Source organism: Mugil cephalus, chromosome 4 (genome assembly GCF_022458985.1).
Source record: "Mugil cephalus isolate CIBA_MC_2020 chromosome 4, CIBA_Mcephalus_1.1, whole genome shotgun sequence".
NCBI lineage: Eukaryota > Metazoa > Chordata > Actinopteri > Mugiliformes > Mugilidae > Mugil > Mugil cephalus.
In genome coordinates this window covers 922,593-942,451 of record NC_061773.1, presented here as the reverse complement: position 1 = coordinate 942,451, position 19,859 = coordinate 922,593, and the positions used below count along the sequence as shown (strand labels likewise).

Sequence of the window (19,859 nt, the reverse complement as noted above, 5' to 3'; positions counted from 1 at the left end):
TGATTGGACGAGGCGGTCCTAGAGCTGCAGGGCTGGCCTATCGCGAACCCAATCATAGGCAAACACACACACACACACACACACACACACACACACACACACACACACACACACACATCCTCGCAAAAATAAATTTGATTTGGTAAAAATAATAATGATAATATAAAAAAGATATTTGAAGATATTAAAAGTGCACTGCAGTGAGTCCAGAAGTTATTAAGATGGTGGAGATGGGGGAAGCAAGATAGGGATTGGACCCTATGGGTTGAGGTGAGGAGCCTCTGTGGGTCAACCCACAGATATTTGATCAGTTTGCGATCTAGTGAATTTGGAGACAACAGGTTTTTAAAAGAGGTAGCGCATGATGCTCTACAACATTTATTGAACACTCTAAAGGTGGATCAGCTTTATCCAAAACACAGTCAGGCAGACTAAAACATGAGCAAACATTAAGCTCTGTTTACTGAGACACTGAAAAGTAACTAGCAGGGACGCTGGTATAAATGGGTTAACAGTGCTAAGTCCTCACAAGCTTCACAAAAAAAGATGAGAAAATTAATTTTTAAGTTACTTACAACACATTGTTTTAAGTTTTGGTGATGCCAAGGGCAGCAAGAGCACCAAGAGCCAAAAGAAAAACATAGAATATCTCTAAATACAGCCCCAGTGCACACGGTCCACTTTTATTAATTTAATTCTTAAGTGATTGACAGGTGTCATGTCACGCCCCTGTCATTCACTGATCATTTGGGCTAAATCCAGTCAGCCCTCAGGCCACTGGTCATTGATCAAAAGTGCTGCTGGTGCCAGAGTGGGAGGAGGGAGAAGAGGTTCAGCTATGGCAGCGTTAGCATGAACGAGGTGGATTACTTGATTTCTAATCCATTTTTCTCAATGTCTCAATGTCTCAATGTCCAAATGATGTTCAAATAACTCAAAAGGACAAATGAGAGTAAGTTTTGTGCTTCTTGGTTTCTAGGAAAGGACTGGCTAATGGCAAGTGTAGCAAAGAATGCACTTTTCTCTTTTCTCTGCCTGATTTTTGGAGGAGATACACCATGGACCCAACAAGGAATTGTGAATTTGAAACATTTGTCAGACAAAACTAGAAAACATGACATGCAGCATCAGTCATGGGAGTTTGGCATTCAAATTCCATTCAGTATGGAGGACCAATTCTGCCACAATAAAAAATAAATTAATTAATACAGATATACACCATATATAATTAAATAAATACCTAAATATATGCCATTAATACTATTTATTTATTGATGCATGCACTTCAGCATGCACAACAAAATGTAATGCAAGTGAGGGGGCTGTCTACACTGACTGAACTTTTCACCTAAAAGTTGATTGCCGTGTGCATGAATTGACTGCATATGTCTTGCTTTTCACAGCAAGCCAGGTAATTGAATTGAAATGACACAGCAATGGCAGACAGGAGCTAATATAGACATACCGATAATAAAGAGTAGACGCCACATTCACGGACATAATAAAGAACATAATAAAAACACCACACTGACTGCTTTTACGACGGAATATAACCTCCACACAGTTAGTTTTCTCAACTTAACCATCTCTAAAGATTCAGGATGGAAGTATTCACACCTCATAGACACATCTATAGAAAACTCATAACCATCCCTGTCACCTGAAACAACAAAACATAACAAAGGGTCAGTTTTTAAGAATTGGGTGAATTTTAATGCAAGATGGCTAAGATGAAAAAGAGATTTTATGAAAGAAACTACCATCCATCTGCAACAGAAAAAGCTTACAAACATGTCTTAACATCCTCAAGTGCCGAACTGGTGAAACCAAAAACCAAACCTGCAGGAAGAGAAACAATAGGCTTCAATACTGAATTCAACTACTGTCACTGGGAACTCAGAGAAATAATCAATAAACACTGGCACATCCTCAAAGCAGAACCATCATTACATGAAATGACAAAGAATAATCCTCTACTTGCATTCTGAAGAGCACCAACAATAAGAGACTACTTGGTACATACCTTTAAACCGACTAAACCAAACAAAACCTGGCTCCATCTGAATGGAAATTTTCAATATGGGAGATTGCTGTCATTGTAACAACACAACTAATTTACTAATACACTTGCTAGACCAAATGATTATTTCAGTTTGAGATACTTTCTCTGAACAGGTTGCAGAATAATTATACTATATTGATCTCAGAGAGGAAATTCTATCCTGCTGTTTGACCCATCCATTTGTTCCCACAGTAGTGTGTACAGTTGGAGCAGCAGGAGCAAATTGGGGGTTAGGTACTTGCTCAGGGCACCACAGCCAAGGACAGTGCAGGAGGCGAACCTGTGACCCCAAGCTGTGCCTCTCACCACTACTCCACAGCTCCCCTACTTATTACACAAATATTCATCTCATCTTCCTCACAAGGGTCGCAGGGGTTGCTGGAGCTTATCCCAGGGGTACACCCTGCACCAGTCACCAGTCTATCTCAGGGCTAACACAGAGACAAACAAACGTTCGCACTCACGGTCAATTTAGAATCACCTAACAAGCTTGTTATTGGAGGGTGGAAGGAAAGTTTTATTTACTGAACATTTTCTGAACACTCTAAAGCTGGATCAGCTGAATCCAAAACACAGTCAGGCAGACTAAAACTGTGCATACATTAAGATGACTTTATTTGTCATTTAGATTTCCATAAAAATGACAAATTAAGTCTAAGTTTAATATATATCATCAGATATTTAATTACATAACATGAACCAGCTGAAGAATATATGATTAATGTAATATAAACAGTGTGTGTATGGCTACCTTAGTTCTTCTAAGGTAGCCATACACACACACACTGTTCACTGAGGACCAGAACAAACCAGTTCAGATTGACCTAAGTTAGTTCAGTCTGAACTGGTTGGTTCTCGCCCTCAGTAATCCTTTAAGTTAATGATCCACTCAGCAAAAAGTAACCTGACCATCACACCAGCTCTGCAGACTCTGTGGTTGGAGAACTTTTTCAGTGTGTGTATATGCATGTGAACATTTATGGATGTAATGCGGATAATACTCACACTATAAGTCATTAGCTGGGCTTCCCTTCTGGGGATAAAAAGAAAATAATATGCTGACATCATGCAAGTTGTGAAGTCATGATTTAATTTTATCAGAGATCCATAAATATAAGCAGCTATAACACTGCAAATTTCCCCACTGTAGGATAAATCAAAGGATTATCTTAATCGTCACCATACCGTAGAGACATTTAACAATAGCCTATTTTAATAGCCTAACCTTGCCTATTTTAGCTTATTTGCATTTGCTCCCAGTAAGTTTTACAGTTCATTTCAACATCTCTTTTGTGGTTTTTCTCTGTGCTACTACAACCACAAAACATCTGTCCTCTCTTGTTGCATATGGTAAGGTTTAGCAGGTACACCGCTCACGATGACAGAGAATTAAAAATAATGTATTGGTTATATATAATGCTTTTTCCATTAGATGTTCAAACACTTACAATCATTTGCTCGCACAATCACACCCCGGTGGTGGTAAACTACCTCAGTAGTCACATTTGCCCTGGGGCAGACTGATGAAAACGTGGCTGCCAATTCGCACCACCAAACATCCCTCACTCGCAATCACACATCATCATACAACATACAGGGAGCAAGGTGGGTTAAGTGTCTTGCCCAAGGACACAACACAAAGACTAGGGATAGGGTGGAATCGAACCGCCTTTCGTTAGAACACCAAAGTTGTGAAATGAGCATCAGTCTTTTATTGCAGTCTTATTATGTGGATCATCCCAGATACCTGACCAGTTTGAGATCTAGGGAATATAGAGGCCAATCATTTTAGTGTGTGTGTGTCTGTGTCAGGCTGCATCCTGCTGGGGATGGCTGCTGCCATCAAGGAGTGTCATTGCTATGGGATGGGGTGCTTGGTCTAGTCTAGGTCTGTGCTACATGTCTAAGTAACATCCACAGGTGTCTGTGTTATGTACTTCTCTTGTCAGTGGTTACGATGTTATGCTTGATGGGTTTGCTGGCTTGTTGCTCTAAAATTTTTGTTTCATTTTGTCATTCCCTTTCATGTACTAAAGGGGGCAGCACTTTACCACTGAACAGATGTTCAGCTCACGCTTGAGGCAATCCAAGAACTAGTTAAATGCTTTTGAGATAGGAAGTAGAGCCTTCTGTCTATATTTCTTCGTTGGTTCTATAAAAAAATTATTACGTAAATAGAACTTGAGATGTGAAGAACAAACTGTATTCTGAGGGATCACCAGGGTTGGTGGATGAAAATGCTCTGTGATCAGATCTGCTGTCAAGGAGCCCTGGATGGAGAACAATGTTTTGCTTCCCTGAATCCCTATAGCATAGATGAAGAGTATTGGGGTTAGCATGAGCCGTACAGTCAGGTTGAAACACTTTATTCAGGAATGATTTAACTATCAATGGATAAAAGGGGTTTAAAGATAAGTAACTTTTCTAACCAACAAAAAGAAATGCCTTCAAACATCTCTTAGATTGAGATTTGTATCACTGCTTGAGTTTCTCCTCCATCTCTTTATAGCTGACTACATACACACTATTTGCCTGTGTTTGCTAAATACAAGGTGTTTGCAGTGAAGAGGATGCCCTGTGCTCTGCAGTGTAAACAGAAACTCTATGTATCCATCATGTAGATTATAATTATAACTTGTGCATGTCCCTATTGGCCGAGAGCTCTGTGGTGGTGTTGCTGTTGTGTAGTATAGTTTCACACCAGACTCCATGCTGCTGGAGATTCACCAGCTATAAATACACACTGCATACTGCATCAGCTTTCCTGGAATAAACTGAAACACCTGCCCTTGTATCAATGCACACACATACACAAACATAGACTTTGATCAGACATCCAACCCATATTATTCTTTCAGTATTTTACAAATTAATTACAAAACCTCAACAGCGACATATCTAAATAATAGCCAAAACATTAAGACCACTGACAGGATAAGTAAAAAAAAAAAAAAAAAAACATTGCCCATCTTGTAACAATTCAATGTTCTGCTGGGAAACCTTTGAAGCTGGTATTCATGTGTCTATTATGATGAACAACTCAAAAAACATGAAAAGCAGCACAAGGTGTTGACCTGGTGTCCAAATTCACTAGATCACAAACTGAACAAGAAGCCATGGGATTCAACCATTTGGATTTCACATAAATGATCCAAACTCTCCGCTCCATTACTGAGCAGGTGTTTCTCTTACCACTGCCCCACTGTGTCTTAGTGAAAAGCCTACCCAGCTGTTTAGTCCTGCACTATAAATCCTCTGTGTCACACCACACAGGTGCTTAAGACCATAGAAATTTGCAAAGAATGTCCTACATTTGTCCATTGTTATCAAAAGGAGATCCCAACCTGTTACTTGGTGAAAATGACTTTTCTTTTTGAGTAAAGTTCTACTCTGAGACATTCAGAGAAAGCAAGATTACCCACAAAGTCTCAGGAGGGAGCACCAGTACTTATTCTAAAGTGCAGTATAAATCAGAAACATCTTGAATTGGCTGATTTGTTTTTGTTTTCGTGTTTGTTTTTATGGAGGGGAAAGATAGTCATACCAGAGACAATTTACTTATTGCTGGAGAGCTGTGCCAAGTAAAAAAAACATTAGCCCCTGAATGTGATGTGGAAAAAAAATAACTTAAAAATAATAATAATGAAATAGGGCCAAATGCTTAGTAGATTAATTGGTGGTTCTAACTTGGCCATAGGCTGTTACATTAGAATGCGTTAATTTGCCGATGATTCCTCCAGTCTGACCACTTTTTTTCCAGTAACTCGTTACTATTTCCAAACCAGTAATCATATTAAAGTTACTTATCCAAGTTACTGTGAGTTACTATTTTTCCCATTTTCCTGAATAGAAAGATATGTTTTTCCTTTCTTGTGGAGTTACGTCACGTACGGGTCAAGTCACGTTTTCAGCATGAGGACAGTTCATGTGTAATACCACACAGCAACGCAAATGTAAACAACAATGGAGGCAGAAGCAAGATGAGCATTTTCGAACTGGAAATACCACCAGTATTTTGAGTTTGTGTCAGCTAAAGACAACAATATTAAGGTTCACTATACACTCTGTGCTGGTGACAAAAGTTGCTGTGGGGAGCTGTGGAGTGATGGTTAGTGGCGCAGCTTGGAGATGAAAGGTCTATATATAAAAACATGTGTTTTATTTATCTTTTTTTTTCTTTGGAGGGTTCGGGGGTTGGCAGCCGCTAAATGAACTAACAAAGTAACTTTTAGTCTAACTTAATCAGTAATCTGTAAAGTAACTAAGTTGCTTTTAAAAGAATGGTCAATTAATTTCGCTTTTGGATCATTAAAGTCTCTGTGTCTTTGTGGGTTCTCTCGGGGTATTCCAGCTTCCTCACACCGTCCAAAGATATGCTCCTTAGAATCATTAGTGATTGATTCTGAATTGGCCGTAGGTCTGAGTGTGAATGGACAAAATCTTTACCTTTCTGTGTAAGATAATTTGGCTCATTCTCAGATCAGATTGTCTCTCAAAAATCCTTTCAGTCTGATTCATGTATCAATCTTTTTTTCCAGAGACTGTGCTGAGCCATCAGCCGTGGTCTGGAACTCAAAGGAAACAAGCTCTCGCTGCTAAAGAAACAACAGCCTTCCTGGCTCTTATGATAACTGGTGATGAAATGCTTGACCTTTGTGCTGCATGTTGCAATAAAACTGTGCTCTATCCATTTTTGTAACCCATTGCCATGGTTCATGTCGGGAATTGGACATCAAAGTTGCTCAAACAACTGGGTCAAATGATGAGACTAAATTTACTGTTCAAAGTATTCCTTTCTATTTTTGACTCATGTAAAGCCACAATATGTGACTGAGCAAACAAACATGTGCACTACTGCAAGCAAACATGATTACTCAAACTGACAGAAAACAAAGATGGCAAGAAATACAAAGTGTTTGTCACAATTCTGATTTTGTTTGTGTTTTTTCATGATCATGTTTTGAACTTCCTGTTTGGTGTTTCTCTCTGCATTTTCCTTGATTGCATATTGATTTCTCCTGGTGTGATTGCCCTCATTAGTTTCACCTGCGTCTTGTCACCCCTCAGCCCTCTTCTGTATATACAGCCCTGCTGTTCCCTTTGTTCTCTGTCGTTTTAGTTCCCATGTTCCTGTCTTTGTGTTTTTTGTCCTTTTGTCTCCATGATCCATGCTGTGTTTATGATTCTTTTGCCTTTTTTTTGTATTTTCAATTAACCTGCCCTCTGCAGTGCTTTTGTCTTTATCTTTATTAAATACTTTTTGTTTGATCGCTGGCCTCATCTCCCTTGTCCTGCATTTGGGTCCTTCCACACAACCCTTCATTGTGACATTGTTAGCCTAATAGTACAATTTTTTATATAGCCCCTTTCTGCCTTTTTGCTACTCAAAGTGCTTTACAGTCACAAACACAGCTATCCAGTCACACAAGCACACACACATAGACATAAACTATTTGGCAGCCTAGTTGACTGAGTGACTGACTGATTTTTTTTTTTTTTTTAAACCAAAAGGATAGAATTCTATGGCATATTCAAAATGCAAAGATAGAGTAGAGTAATTGTCAGGTCAAAGTGTTCCTCTGGCAGGAGATTGAGATACACATACAGTGTGTGTATATATATGCTTTTATGGTTGTATTTGTTCACCACGCTAACGCTGATGCCCATCCTGTGTTGACATGCAGTGAGAAAACAGCTTAATGAATGGTGTACTACATGCCTGGTTGAAAGCGGCGAGTTTACAAAATTAAATAGCATAGTTGGACTGAGGTCAGCTCCTGGAAGATTTTAGTCCACATATTTGTGGGCACAGGCTGAGCAGATTTTGGACTGGAAACTGGTTGAAAAATGCACTGAATCGAGCTTTGCTACAGTGATGTGTGCTTAATGTTTATTTGCTTGGCACAGACCATGAAACCAACCTCAATGTCCATGCTCCAGATTTAACCAGAGATGTTTCTCCGACTCTTCTTTTTTGGACCTCCACCACAGTATTTGCACATGTTTATTATTGCATGCAGAGTGCATGTCTATTTTCAAGTGTAAAATGCCTCTACAGTCTGTAGTGGGGAAAGATTTAGCACAGTGTGCAAGCTGTGAGCTACTTGTGTCATGTTTTAAATAAATAGCCGAACATTAGCTGGTGGGCAAGGATTCAAACCCACAACTACTCATGCTACAAAGTCCAACACAAGGAGTGAAGCAAGTCAAAACATTGAGCCATTTGCAGTCTTCCGCTGGAAGCACTTCATCAGAACAAGGCTGAGTAAATGAGGGACAACATTTGTTGTTAATTTAGCCCTGCTCCCAGATGAAGGCAAACTCAGTGGATTTATGGCACTGCAGCACAGCGAGTGCTGGAGGTATGCTACAGCATGTGGACATGAATACCAAGCAGGCTTTCAATGCCATGGCTTCTTATTTCACATAGATGTGAATTCAGCCTGACTTTGCTTAGAGTTAACTGTACTCTCTGCACACTGAGCCACCCACCTTCCTCAGTCAGGAAGATTCATCATGTGATGGTTTCTGCTTCAGCACAAAATCTGTTTAAAGAGGACACGACAGGTAGCAAAACTGTGTTGGTTATACCATGATTTGAAATTTACAATAAAAATGTACCACCTTCCTAATATTGACAACAGAATGTTGTTAGTGGGGGCATTTGGGTCCTATGGGTTGAGGGGAGGGGCCTCTGTGGATCATCCATGGTCAACACCTTGTGCTGTTCTTCATTTTTTATGAGTTGTTCTTAAACTGTTTTTCAGTGTGTGGGTGGGTGCTACATGTCTAATGAACATCCACACAAATGCCAGGTCCAAAGGTTTCCCAGCAGAACATGAATTGTCACAAGTGGTCATAGTGTTGTGGCTGACTGATATATGTTTTAACACACCCAACCTTACATTTATATAGCAATGTTTCACGTTACTTGAGCCAATAGGACTAAGTAAACTTGATCTGAAACAAAACAAGAGAAAGGGATACTATCAATTTAAAGTCTACACAATGTCCACTTGGTTCTAAAAGAAAATTCTTATTTAGCGTTCTTAAATTGCTCCACAAAGAACCAATTTGTTTAAAATGTGAAGAAGGTTACATTTTCACAGAAACGGAAATTAAGTATGAATATTATAAAAATATTTCTATTAAAGAAGTTTAAAATGCTCTCATTCATTTATGCATTGAAACAAATACCCATGCTTTATCCAATTCACCAGTTATCTGAGTGCATTTACCTGCCATGTGCAGTCACACCTTTAAAATAATTAAACTAAACTGCAGCCATTTGGAGCATGATCAATCAAATGAGCTAGTATAAAGGCAGACAATAGGAAGAACAAAAATAAAGACCTAAATAATTGGCATGATTCATCTATTTATAAGGTGACAGGACAGAGCTCAGCTCTAATGGTCAAAATATTATGGCTAATATATACTGAAGATGTAGTGTGAAGTTAAAGAATCAGGACACAGATTGTTCTCACAAGAAATCCACAAAATGCTTTGAACTGGATGAATAAGTCTAGATGCTTTAAATCAAATTAAATCATATCAAACTTTAGTTATAGAGCACCTTTTATGCATAGACATGCCACACAAAGTGCTTTACACATGTTAATCGAAAACAATTACAAGTAAAACCCCTCGCTCCCACCCTCCATACCACACACACGCACAGACTTGCATACTCTCACTACTGGCAATAGGGAGACATGGCATGACACTGAGGATTGAGGAAGTGCTATGTTTGAGGCCATCCACACTGGGAGGAGTCGCAGGCTGTGCCACAGGGGGCACCAGCACCCAGGCCCCCTGTCCCAGCCGGACTGAGGGGACCCAGGGACAGCGCCCCCAGCAGCAGCTCAGACACCGCTCCCAGCACGGAGGACACTGGAGTTAAAGCTAAAAACTAAAAACATAAGAAAGGATAAAAACCCTGAAAAGAATAAGTAAATAGAGTGAACAGCTAAAATAGGATAAAAATACATAAGATATATACATATATATATATACAATAGAATCACAGAATAACGTAATAAGAACTTAAGATACTAGTTATAGGCCTGATTAAAAAGGTGTGTTTTTAACCGTCTTTTAAAAATATCAACCGTCTCTGCGGTCCTGAGGCTCTCCAGCAGGCTGTTCCACAGGTGAGGGCCATAGTAGCTAAATACTGCCTCACCATGGGCTTTAGTTCTCAGTTTCGGTATGGATAAAAGGCCGGTGCCGGAGGACCTCAGGAACCGCAAGCGTTGATATTGTAAAAGCAGGTCAGATAAGTGAAAGGGCGCAAGGCCATTAGGAGATTTAAAAACTAGTAAGAGAACCTTAAAATCGATCCTGAAGCGACCCTCTGGTCCCCATCAGCACGCGTGCGGCTGAGTTCTGTAATACTTGAAGATTTAAAATACTCTTTTTGGGAAGACCAGAGAGCAGGGCTCTACAATAATCTAATCGACAGGAGATAAAAGCATGCATCAGCACCTCCGTACTGGCCTGAGAGAGAAACAGGCGGACTCTGGCTATATTCTTAGGATAATAAAAACCCATTTTTGATTTATTTTTGATATGTGGAATAAAATTCAGCTCCGAATAATTTAATTGGTTTAAGGGCTTGTAGTTTTGGTAGAAGTTGGTTTCTCTCTCTGGCCCTCAGGACCTATAACTAAAACCTCAGTTTTGTCCTGGTTGAGCTGTAGGAAATTTGCTGCCATCCATGACTCAACACCTGAAATGCAGTTAAAAAGGACATCAATTGGCCCTGTGTCATCAGGAGACACAGCGATGTACAGTCGATATCATCAGCGTAACTATGAAAGCTGATGCTGTGCCTCCTGATAACGTCCCCAAGAGGAAGTATGTACAGATTAAAAAGAAGTGGACCTAAAATTGACCCTTGGGGAACAACACATCCAATTTCATGGGTACCTGTGAAAGTCCTGCTTTACAAAATGTCTTAACTTGATACAGCCCTGCATGCAGACCCTACTTGTGCATGCAATATAGTGCAGATCCACAGTATCTGCTGCACTGAAGCTAAACATAATGCATTCTCTTCGTTTAAGATAATGACCTCTGCATTTTTTTGTACATTTGAGGCTTTTCATTGTGAATCTTGAAAATGGCCAGCACACAGTTGTCTGCTGAGCCATGGTCCCATGTTCATTTAAGTCACACCTATAATCACTCACAAGCAGCGGCAGCAGTGCAGAACAATGAAATCCAAAACTATACATTCTGAGCTGTAAAACGTCCACTGGGATCCAAGATATGGGACTGTGTCGCTGTTATTTTGTTCTCTCTAGTTATTACAGGTCTCTCTTATGCATTTAAACTCCCTTAAGATATGCATGCGCATACTATATAGACACATCTGCTGTTCCAGCTATTATGCTACTTTTTGTGTAACCCCCTGATATATTGGGCTACATAAATACATTAGAAAAAGAAAAGGAAATCAAATGAATGTTTTATTAATTGTTTAGTTTAATAAGAAAACTGCAAGTATGGTCTAGTCCAGTATCAATGTTTCCCATGTTTTTCTATCCCCTGAATGCGTCAGGTCAGATCGGCCAATCAGAACTGTAAACACAGTTTAGCGTCGCCCGCCGGTTTCTTTGAGTGTGTGTGTGTTTGAGAGCATCAAGTCGGAGCAGAGTTTTGTATAGTGAGTGAAAGAAACGAAGAAAAACGAGATCAATTCAGTGATAACGGAGCCCACTGAAGGCAAACGAGCTATCAGTGAGTGTTTGCTACAGGAAAGTGAGATAATGATAAGGTAGATGTGGTAAGGCTGTTATTTTTAGCCGTTACTGCTGTTGGCTCTTAACTACCATTTGCTCGCCGGCTAACGTTCGTCGCCGTTACTGCTGTTATCTCTTAATTACCATTAGCTCGTCTGCTAGCACTTAGCTGTTGCTCCTAACTCTCGTCTGTGTGTGGACAACTTCCGTCTGTAACTACTTTCGGCAGCAAGGTAAAGGCACAATTCACGAACGATGTGTTCCCTTGTAATGTCACCGAAAGTACATGTGTTTATTATTTACTTTTTGCGTAGAACCCCTGTGGCTGTACCGGGTGCTAGAGTCGTTTTGTGCATGTGCCCCACAGAACACAGAGATCGGTGAGCATGATTGTTGATTTTAATTAATTATTTTGTTTTGTTTTGCACTTGAATTGGTTCATGATTGTATTATACTGAATGCAGATGTTGCAAATGTTATTTACAAGAAGCAGTTTAACAAAGATGTGCAGTATTTTATATTGTTTTGTTGCCATGACAAACTGTACTAAATAACTGATGATATTTCTCTGACCCTGTCTGTTGACAGATCAGGTGTTCTTATTGTTGTTGCTCCTTTGGATTTTTTTTTTTTTTTTTTTTGCCTGTCCCAGTGAAGTGAAGTGATGGCGAGCCATCCACTTGATATAGAGTGAAGTGAACCCTAGATATCCTGTGGTCAATGGACAGGTCCTGTTACACTCTCTGATGTGGTAGGCCCAACATCTGAAACACCCTCACACTCAGCCATGTCACACAATTCCCCCTACCCTCAATTCCCCAGACTTACATTTTCTCCATCCCTGGAACACTGGACCAGCACTCACCTTTTGACATTTTCTTGGACCTTGAACTTCTCATGAAATTGGAAACGCATGACTGTTGTGTAGATTAATCCTCCTCAAGTGAATGTTGTTGTGATGTATTTTACAGTTTTTCCAATTGCTAAAACACAATTTTGCAAACTAGTGCGGTTTTTATCAAAATACTTAACACAATTCACAAAACCACACACCCAAACAACAAAACACCTCCTATAGCCTGCAAAATAAAGCACTGCAACCAAAACTGCATATTGCATTGTCAAAATCAAACTTTTGCACCAAGTGGCACACACGTCATGCATATTACCAGATGTTTGTGTAAGCAACTACACACTGTTGGGCATAATGTAAAGCACTCTCATCTTTGTATGCTTGCCATAATACTAAAATAGTTCAAAGTAGAACATTTTTCAGATAGTTCACATGCACAGAAATATTTGCAAATACACACATGCTGTTGAAACATTTTATTTTTCCCCAAACAGGACAGTGCAACATATGCACAGCAGATATATTTACATTGGAATGAACAAAAATATGCTAAAAAGAGAAAAACAGTAAACTGTAAAAGAAAACAGCAGAAAAAAATATAGGCAACAAAAATAATTGGGCAGCATCTATTCAGTTAAGCATTCAGTTAATTTAAAAAGTGCCATTTTGAATTCCAAAATGTGTGTAAAGCAGAAAATGTGTTTAGACATTTGGAGACTTGAGAGGAGGTTTTGCTCTCTGTGTGTTAGTTAAAATAATTGTGCTATGGATGTCATTTTAGTGTGTTAACAATTGGAAAAAACTGTAACAGATTTTTTGTTCTTCTTTGGTTCATTAAAAATTGTTATATTGGATCAGAGAAACTGAAATTTGAACCATGAACCAAATAAGGCTGTGGTCACAGACTGCTACCCCCTACCTCATGTGGATGAACTGTTGGCAAACTTACAAGGTGCAAAGATGTTTTCTGCGATCCGTCTGGCTAATGCATATTACTAGTTGCCTCTTCATGAAGATAGTAGAGACCTCACAGCATTCATCACACATCGTGGTCTGTGTAGATCCCGCAGAGTTCCTTACGGCCTTGTGTATGCTCTGTCATCCTTCCAGAAAATGATGGCCGACATCCTCAATGGCCTTACGGGTATTCAAAATTATTAGGATGACCTCATCGTCTATGGCAACACCCTTGTTGAGCATGACCAGAACCCCAACGCTGTCCTCCAAAAGCTGAAGGAGGCTGGACTGGTAATCATTTAGAACAAGTGTTACTTCCCTATGCTTCCCAGGTCATACCATTACTGCAGATGGTATCCTTCCTGACCAAGAGCATATTAATGCTGTCTTGAAAGCCCCTCCCCCATCTGATGCTGTTGCCCTGTGATCATTTCTGGGCATAATATCATGGCACTCAAAGTTTCTGCTGTGCCAGTGATAAAGACACATTTACATGGACCCTGTAGCACAAAGCAGCTTTGAGAAGGTCAAGCACCTTGTTGTGAACAGTCCTGCACTTGCTCTTTTCAACCCTTCTCTGCGACCTGTGACCTGTGGAAACACAGATGCAAGCGACTATGGACTTGGAGCTGTCTTTGCACAAGTACAGCCTGATGGCACAGAAAAGCCAGTGGCTTTTGCTTCATACACACTGACTGAAACAGAAAGAAAATATTAGATTTTTTTTAAAAAGAAGCACTTGTCTGTGTGTGGTGAGAGAAATGGAGAACATACCTGTGGGGATGACATTTTACTCTCCACAGACCACCAGGCATTGACTGCCTCTCATGTCTTCCCTTGTCTGTGCCTTCTGACTCCATTCCAGATGCAGAACCTGAAATGGTGGCACAGATTTCTCTACCCTGAGCTCCCTTCCTGTGGCCTGACTCTGCTTGTCCTGAACTGTCAGCCCTGCGCTCACAAATTGAGAGTGGCTGGCCTCCCTCCATTAAATCATTAAGTGGTGTACTGGCATCATACTACACATCAGAGATGAGCTCTCAGTCAAGGATAACTACATCCTCAGAGGCTCAAGAGTCATCGCACCACTCTCCTTACGACACACACTGATCATGCTTGCACATTAGAGTAATAAAGGGATTGTCTGCACAAAACAACACCTGCACAACCTCTATTGGTGGCCAAGAATGGACTCACAAGTACAGTCTTGCATCGCTTCATGTATACTCTGCCAGGCTAATGATAAAACAGCCTCTACTCGCCCTGCTCCTTTGCAACCAGTTCCATTGCCTGATGAGCCATAGAAGAAACTTGCCATTGGTGTTGTTGGACTCTTTGACACAGCAGTTTCTGCCTGCAGGTACACCATCACACTGACAGACTATTATTCTAAGTGGCCTGAGCTGGCCTTTTCATATACCACCTCTACTGCGGATGTTATTCACTTCCTGACATCTGTCTTCTGTCGTCATGGTAACCCAGAGAGCATAGTCACAGATAATGGGCCACAGTTCACTTCTGCAGCTTTTGCCTCATTCCTGCTCACCCAAGGTAGCTATCTCCCACAGTAGAACTTCAGTCTACTATCCGGCTGCTAACAGAGCTGTCGAGAGATTCCATCATTCTCTGAGAAGCTGCATTCAAACTGCCATTCAACAGTCACAACCATGGAAAGCAACTTCCACCTCACCATATGAACTCCTTTATGGCAGGAAGATGCGCACCAAATTGGATATTCTTCCCCTGCCATCTGCCATGTCTCCGCTGGATGTTTCTTCTTGTCATGCAGTTCAGAGACATCAGAAACAAATGCAGAGTTACACTTATGCTAAACGTGGCGCATGCATGCCTTCTTTCCGAGAAGGAGACATAGTGAGGATAAGGAAGCCTCATCACGTTCCTAAAGCTTATCCCAGATTCACTTCCCTTGCAACTGTGAGGAAGAGAATAGGTCCAAACTCTTTCTTACTGGGTGATGGAAAGACTTGGAATGCCTCACATCTTGCCCACACTCCCCTGTTGGCTGAACAAGACTGTGACACATCTGGACTGCTACCGTTAGTCATTCCCCCTCTCACAAACAGCCACATGTTAAGCACAAGCCTAAGTAGCATAAGGACTGTGTCACATCATAGGTTGACCAAAGAAAGCTGAAATGATTATAGTATCTTGATTATTACAGCTAAGACAGTTCACAAGGTTCAAAGTATTACTGTTTATGCACTAGACATTAGTGAAGTTGAAGTTAAGTTATTCATGATATCCTATGCTAATGGTGCACAAGAGTATTTGGTTATTTGTGTTTAGGTCATGGCAGAGTTACGGCCTTATTGCAGAAGGATTTGCTTACTTATGTTTTGTTGTTCCTACTAGCATTCACTTTTTATTGAGAGCAAAAAGAGATGTGTTTCCTATTGTGTTCCCTAATTATATTATTGCTACTTTATAAAGCTAGGTGGCAGTGTCGTAAAGCAGTTACGGTTGAGACGTTGTGAGAGCGTAGAAGAAGACCGAAGATGGCGACTTCTCAATACAATGTTGTGTTGTGCTGTTAACTACAGTAATTTTTGTGCTACACTCTGGCCTTGTTATTTGTGTGCCCACACTACAGTATGCACTTTCATGTGGATTTTAAACTGATTTTAATAGTGGCACTAATGTGTATAATATCAACAGCTGCCAGAGATGATGAATATTTTCATGTTGGGAGGATGATCGCTACATCAATAGTTCACTGTGGTCCAGGCCCTCGATTCTTGCCGGAAATACTCTACAACTACCTCACAGGAAAAGCGGCCGTTGAAGTTGAAGCAAGGATTGAGGACAAAACAGATGATACCATGAGAGCTTCCATGTATGAAGTGTGTGTCAAATCAACAAAGCTCACAAAGTGTTGTCATACAATAACTTTGGCCCAATCCCTTAGCCTTACCCCTTCCCCGCGGCCCTCTGTTTCAAGTGACAAGTGTAAGGGGTGAAAACATTCCCCTAGGAAACGTGATGGCACTCGATTGCCGTTACATCATCACGCATTGCCGTTTGCTTGCGGAGGCGACTGTAAATAAACATCCAAGATGCCGTCGCCAGCTGTTGCGTCGTTTGCTTTGGCCCTTCATATACTTTGACGACTTTCTGCGGCAAGCCAAAGACATACGAGAAGACGACGGTATTTGAGGAACCTACAATCAAAACAATCCTGTTCATGCACAGCTGTAAGTTACCGACGTTTGGACCGGAGTGAAAACAAACGTGTGTGAATGTGAACTGTGGCTGAAAACATGTAATTTTCCCATCTGATGCACAACCTTGGTCTGCAATATGTGTGGGAGAAAAAAAATATATATATATATATATATGGAGAGAGAGAGAGAGATAATTGTAATGTAACGGCAAGTAGAAGCGATGTCTAACATACATTATTAACCTTAACTAACGTTAGATGACTACGTAACTAGCGATATTAATGAAATAAACGGAACAAGACAAAACAAAAGCTTGATGAGTAAACAAAAGCTGTGTATGATGGGAAATTCGTTGTACCCCTTCATTTCTAGTGAGCTCCTAGATAATATTGATTTCCCTTCCCCTTAGCCCTAGCTTTCGACCAGAAGTAGAATTGGGACACCACTACCCATCACATGAACGCGCAAAATTAAGGGGAAGGGCTAAGGGGGAGAATTGGGATTGGGCCTTTATCTTTCAGTATGAGAAATTTGTGGCATTTCACTTGAATGTATGGTAATTGTCTCCCAGATCCAGTGCAGCAACAATGGATGAACTGCATGCAGTGATCGACAACCATTCAAGTCTGTTGCAGACTGCTAGTTTGTAGTTTCAAGGATGGGCCTTCAGCACTTAATGTGACTCATGTTTTGAAGAAGCATGCATTCATATTCAAGGCATTTATGTGCTCAAGTGTGAACAGCTGACATCCACAAAACTGGATAAGCTTTTTGAGGTACAACTAAGAGAACAAGGCACCACAAGACGCCAAGGGGAAACCAGAGTACTAGCATTCTGGAGAGACTATCTCCTCGATACAGAAGATTTACTGCAATAGCATGTCATACAGTTATTCCCATTTCTCTCATCTTTTATGAATAACAGGTTTAATAAAACACATTTTTCTAATGTTTTTTTTTTTCTTTTTTTCAGGCAAACTAACAGGACTTTCCCTTACTGACATCCTAATGTTCGCCACAGGACTCAGTTCTCTGCCCCCATCTGGGATTAACCCGAGACCAAAGCTGGTGTTTTAAAGGGTGTCTCGTTTCCCCTGCAGCAGAACCTGTGCAAACACAATGAAAATTCCACTCTCAATGACTTATGAAAAGTTTCAAAAGGACATGGACTTTGGAATACAAAATTCTCATTCATTTGGACTGTACTACTTTTTTAATCTTTTTTTTTTTTTTTTTTGTATAACAAACTGTTAGGTTGACCTTTAGTGTCAAAAGTTCAACAGTCATTACCTGTATTTTCAATTTTGTTACACATTACCCATGTTCTTCAATGTCATAGAGATGGGTTTCTTGTGTACAAACAATACTAGGTGTGCGTGCAACCAAGGGGCAAAAAGCTGGTATCAATGCCATATTGTTTGTAAGTTCTCCCTGACATAATTGCAAAAAAATGTAATTTCACTGAAAATCACTTTGTCTTTCATTGCATCACAAGTCAGAAAAACACTTGCTGAAATGTCCGTGAATTTCACTCAACTTACCAGGTTGTGATGGTTGTTTTGGATGTTTCCAATATCAGGAGCAGGGTCATAATGTTAGAGAATGCTAACAAAGTTGGCCCAACATATACAGTTATCTAATTGAGAAACCTAGTGTGTACTTTACGGACAGTTTGCATATAATTGGGCGCATATAATTATGTACTTTGCAGTCATGTGCAAAACTTAAAATGTTATGACACCAGTTCAGGGTTTTGCGCTTTGAGGGCAGGTGTCCCACCCAGCCAGAGACGGGGAGTAAAGGCAAAACCTTATGATACCTGGGTGTATGTGCACAGGGATCTAGGGTACATCCTAACTGCTAACTGCATATGCATAACAGGGTAAGACTCAAACAGCAGATATTGTTAGCCTATGATTTCACTTACTTTTACTAATAGATCTATCCATCGTGCCAGTCTCGCTTCTCGTTTGTTGAAGATGGGGACACCCCCGAATATTGACGGCTTCACTCTCAAAAGGCCGCAGTTCCTCCAGTGAAACAGGAACCCCACAGTCAGTTCCATCCAGTTTTTAAAAAAAGGTTCGGTTTGTATTCACGTTGCATTTTTTGACAAGCGGACCAACCTTATAAACAAACCCACGTGTGACCCATAGCTGCTCAATCACTGGATAAAAATTATTGGCGGGACCTTTGGCGAAGTTTTTTCACTGTAAGCCAACACTGCTTCAGAGTTTGGGTAAAGACTGCCTCGCACATTCTCTCGGCGATTTGGCCGGCATTTTTGTGCGTCAAGCAGCTGATATATGCTCTCCTCCGACCATATAGCGAGGAGCCAATGCTCTCTTCTGTGCCCCACGTTGACCCACGGCTCATTCTTGGCATAAAATAGAAACGAATGAATGAAAGAGTGAATTGAACAATGACCGATCACAACATTTTTTGTAACCTTTTTGTTCCTCGTATACCAGTTAGCGATCGATCGATTTTTTTTTCTTGTTTTTGCGGACGAAGCTGTCTTATTTTTCCTTTGGACACCTGCGGTGAATCGATTATATTAAGCTCATTTAACTTCACGGCACTGGCAGCCGTGAAGTTAAACGAACGTAATATAATTTGAACATTAAACATTTAAGAGTGGGTTGAATGGGGCAACTTTTATTATTTTCGTTAGATTTTGAATTACTCTGAATTTACATAATGTAAAAAGGACATTATTTCTGTTATTTAAATGCGCCCTACACTCATGTCAGGCTTTTGTGTGTTGTTGTGGTGATTTCAAAGGCGTAAGATATTAATTACATTAAAAGGTACTCCTTGTGTGTATGGTTAATTGTTACAAACGGAAGCCCGTTTAATCCCAAAAGGCGCTCAGATGTTGCATTTGGTTCGGAAAAGGCTCGGATTGCATTCACAGGACCAACGACACAGCAAGCATGGTATAACAAGCTTAAACTTTAGAATAAATACTGCATAAAAAAATTTAAAGTTAAGAAAAACGGTTGCATGTATAAATCGCTGTTAAGGGGGCATCAATACTGATACTGTAAGAGACTACT

At 40.3% G+C, this 19,859-nt stretch overlaps 1 long non-coding RNA gene across 3 annotated transcripts; it reads left to right on the top strand.

The window, feature by feature from the left end:
• The first annotated feature begins 11,686 nt into the window (after window positions 1-11,686).
• On the top strand, window positions 11,687-19,549 carry LOC125006941. Of its 3 annotated transcripts, none has more exons than XR_007112621.1 (5): window positions 11,687-12,041; window positions 12,123-12,188; window positions 16,295-16,479; window positions 17,372-17,576; window positions 17,774-19,549. It is a non-coding gene; the product is annotated as an uncharacterized LOC125006941 (long non-coding RNA). The 3 variants fall into 3 exon arrangements; XR_007112622.1 differs by lacking the exon at window positions 17,372-17,576 and adding an exon at window positions 12,397-13,909 and having other exon boundaries at window positions 16,295-16,830; XR_007112620.1 differs by lacking the exon at window positions 17,372-17,576 and having other exon boundaries at window positions 16,295-16,830.
• Window positions 19,550-19,859: the final 310 nt, after the last annotated feature.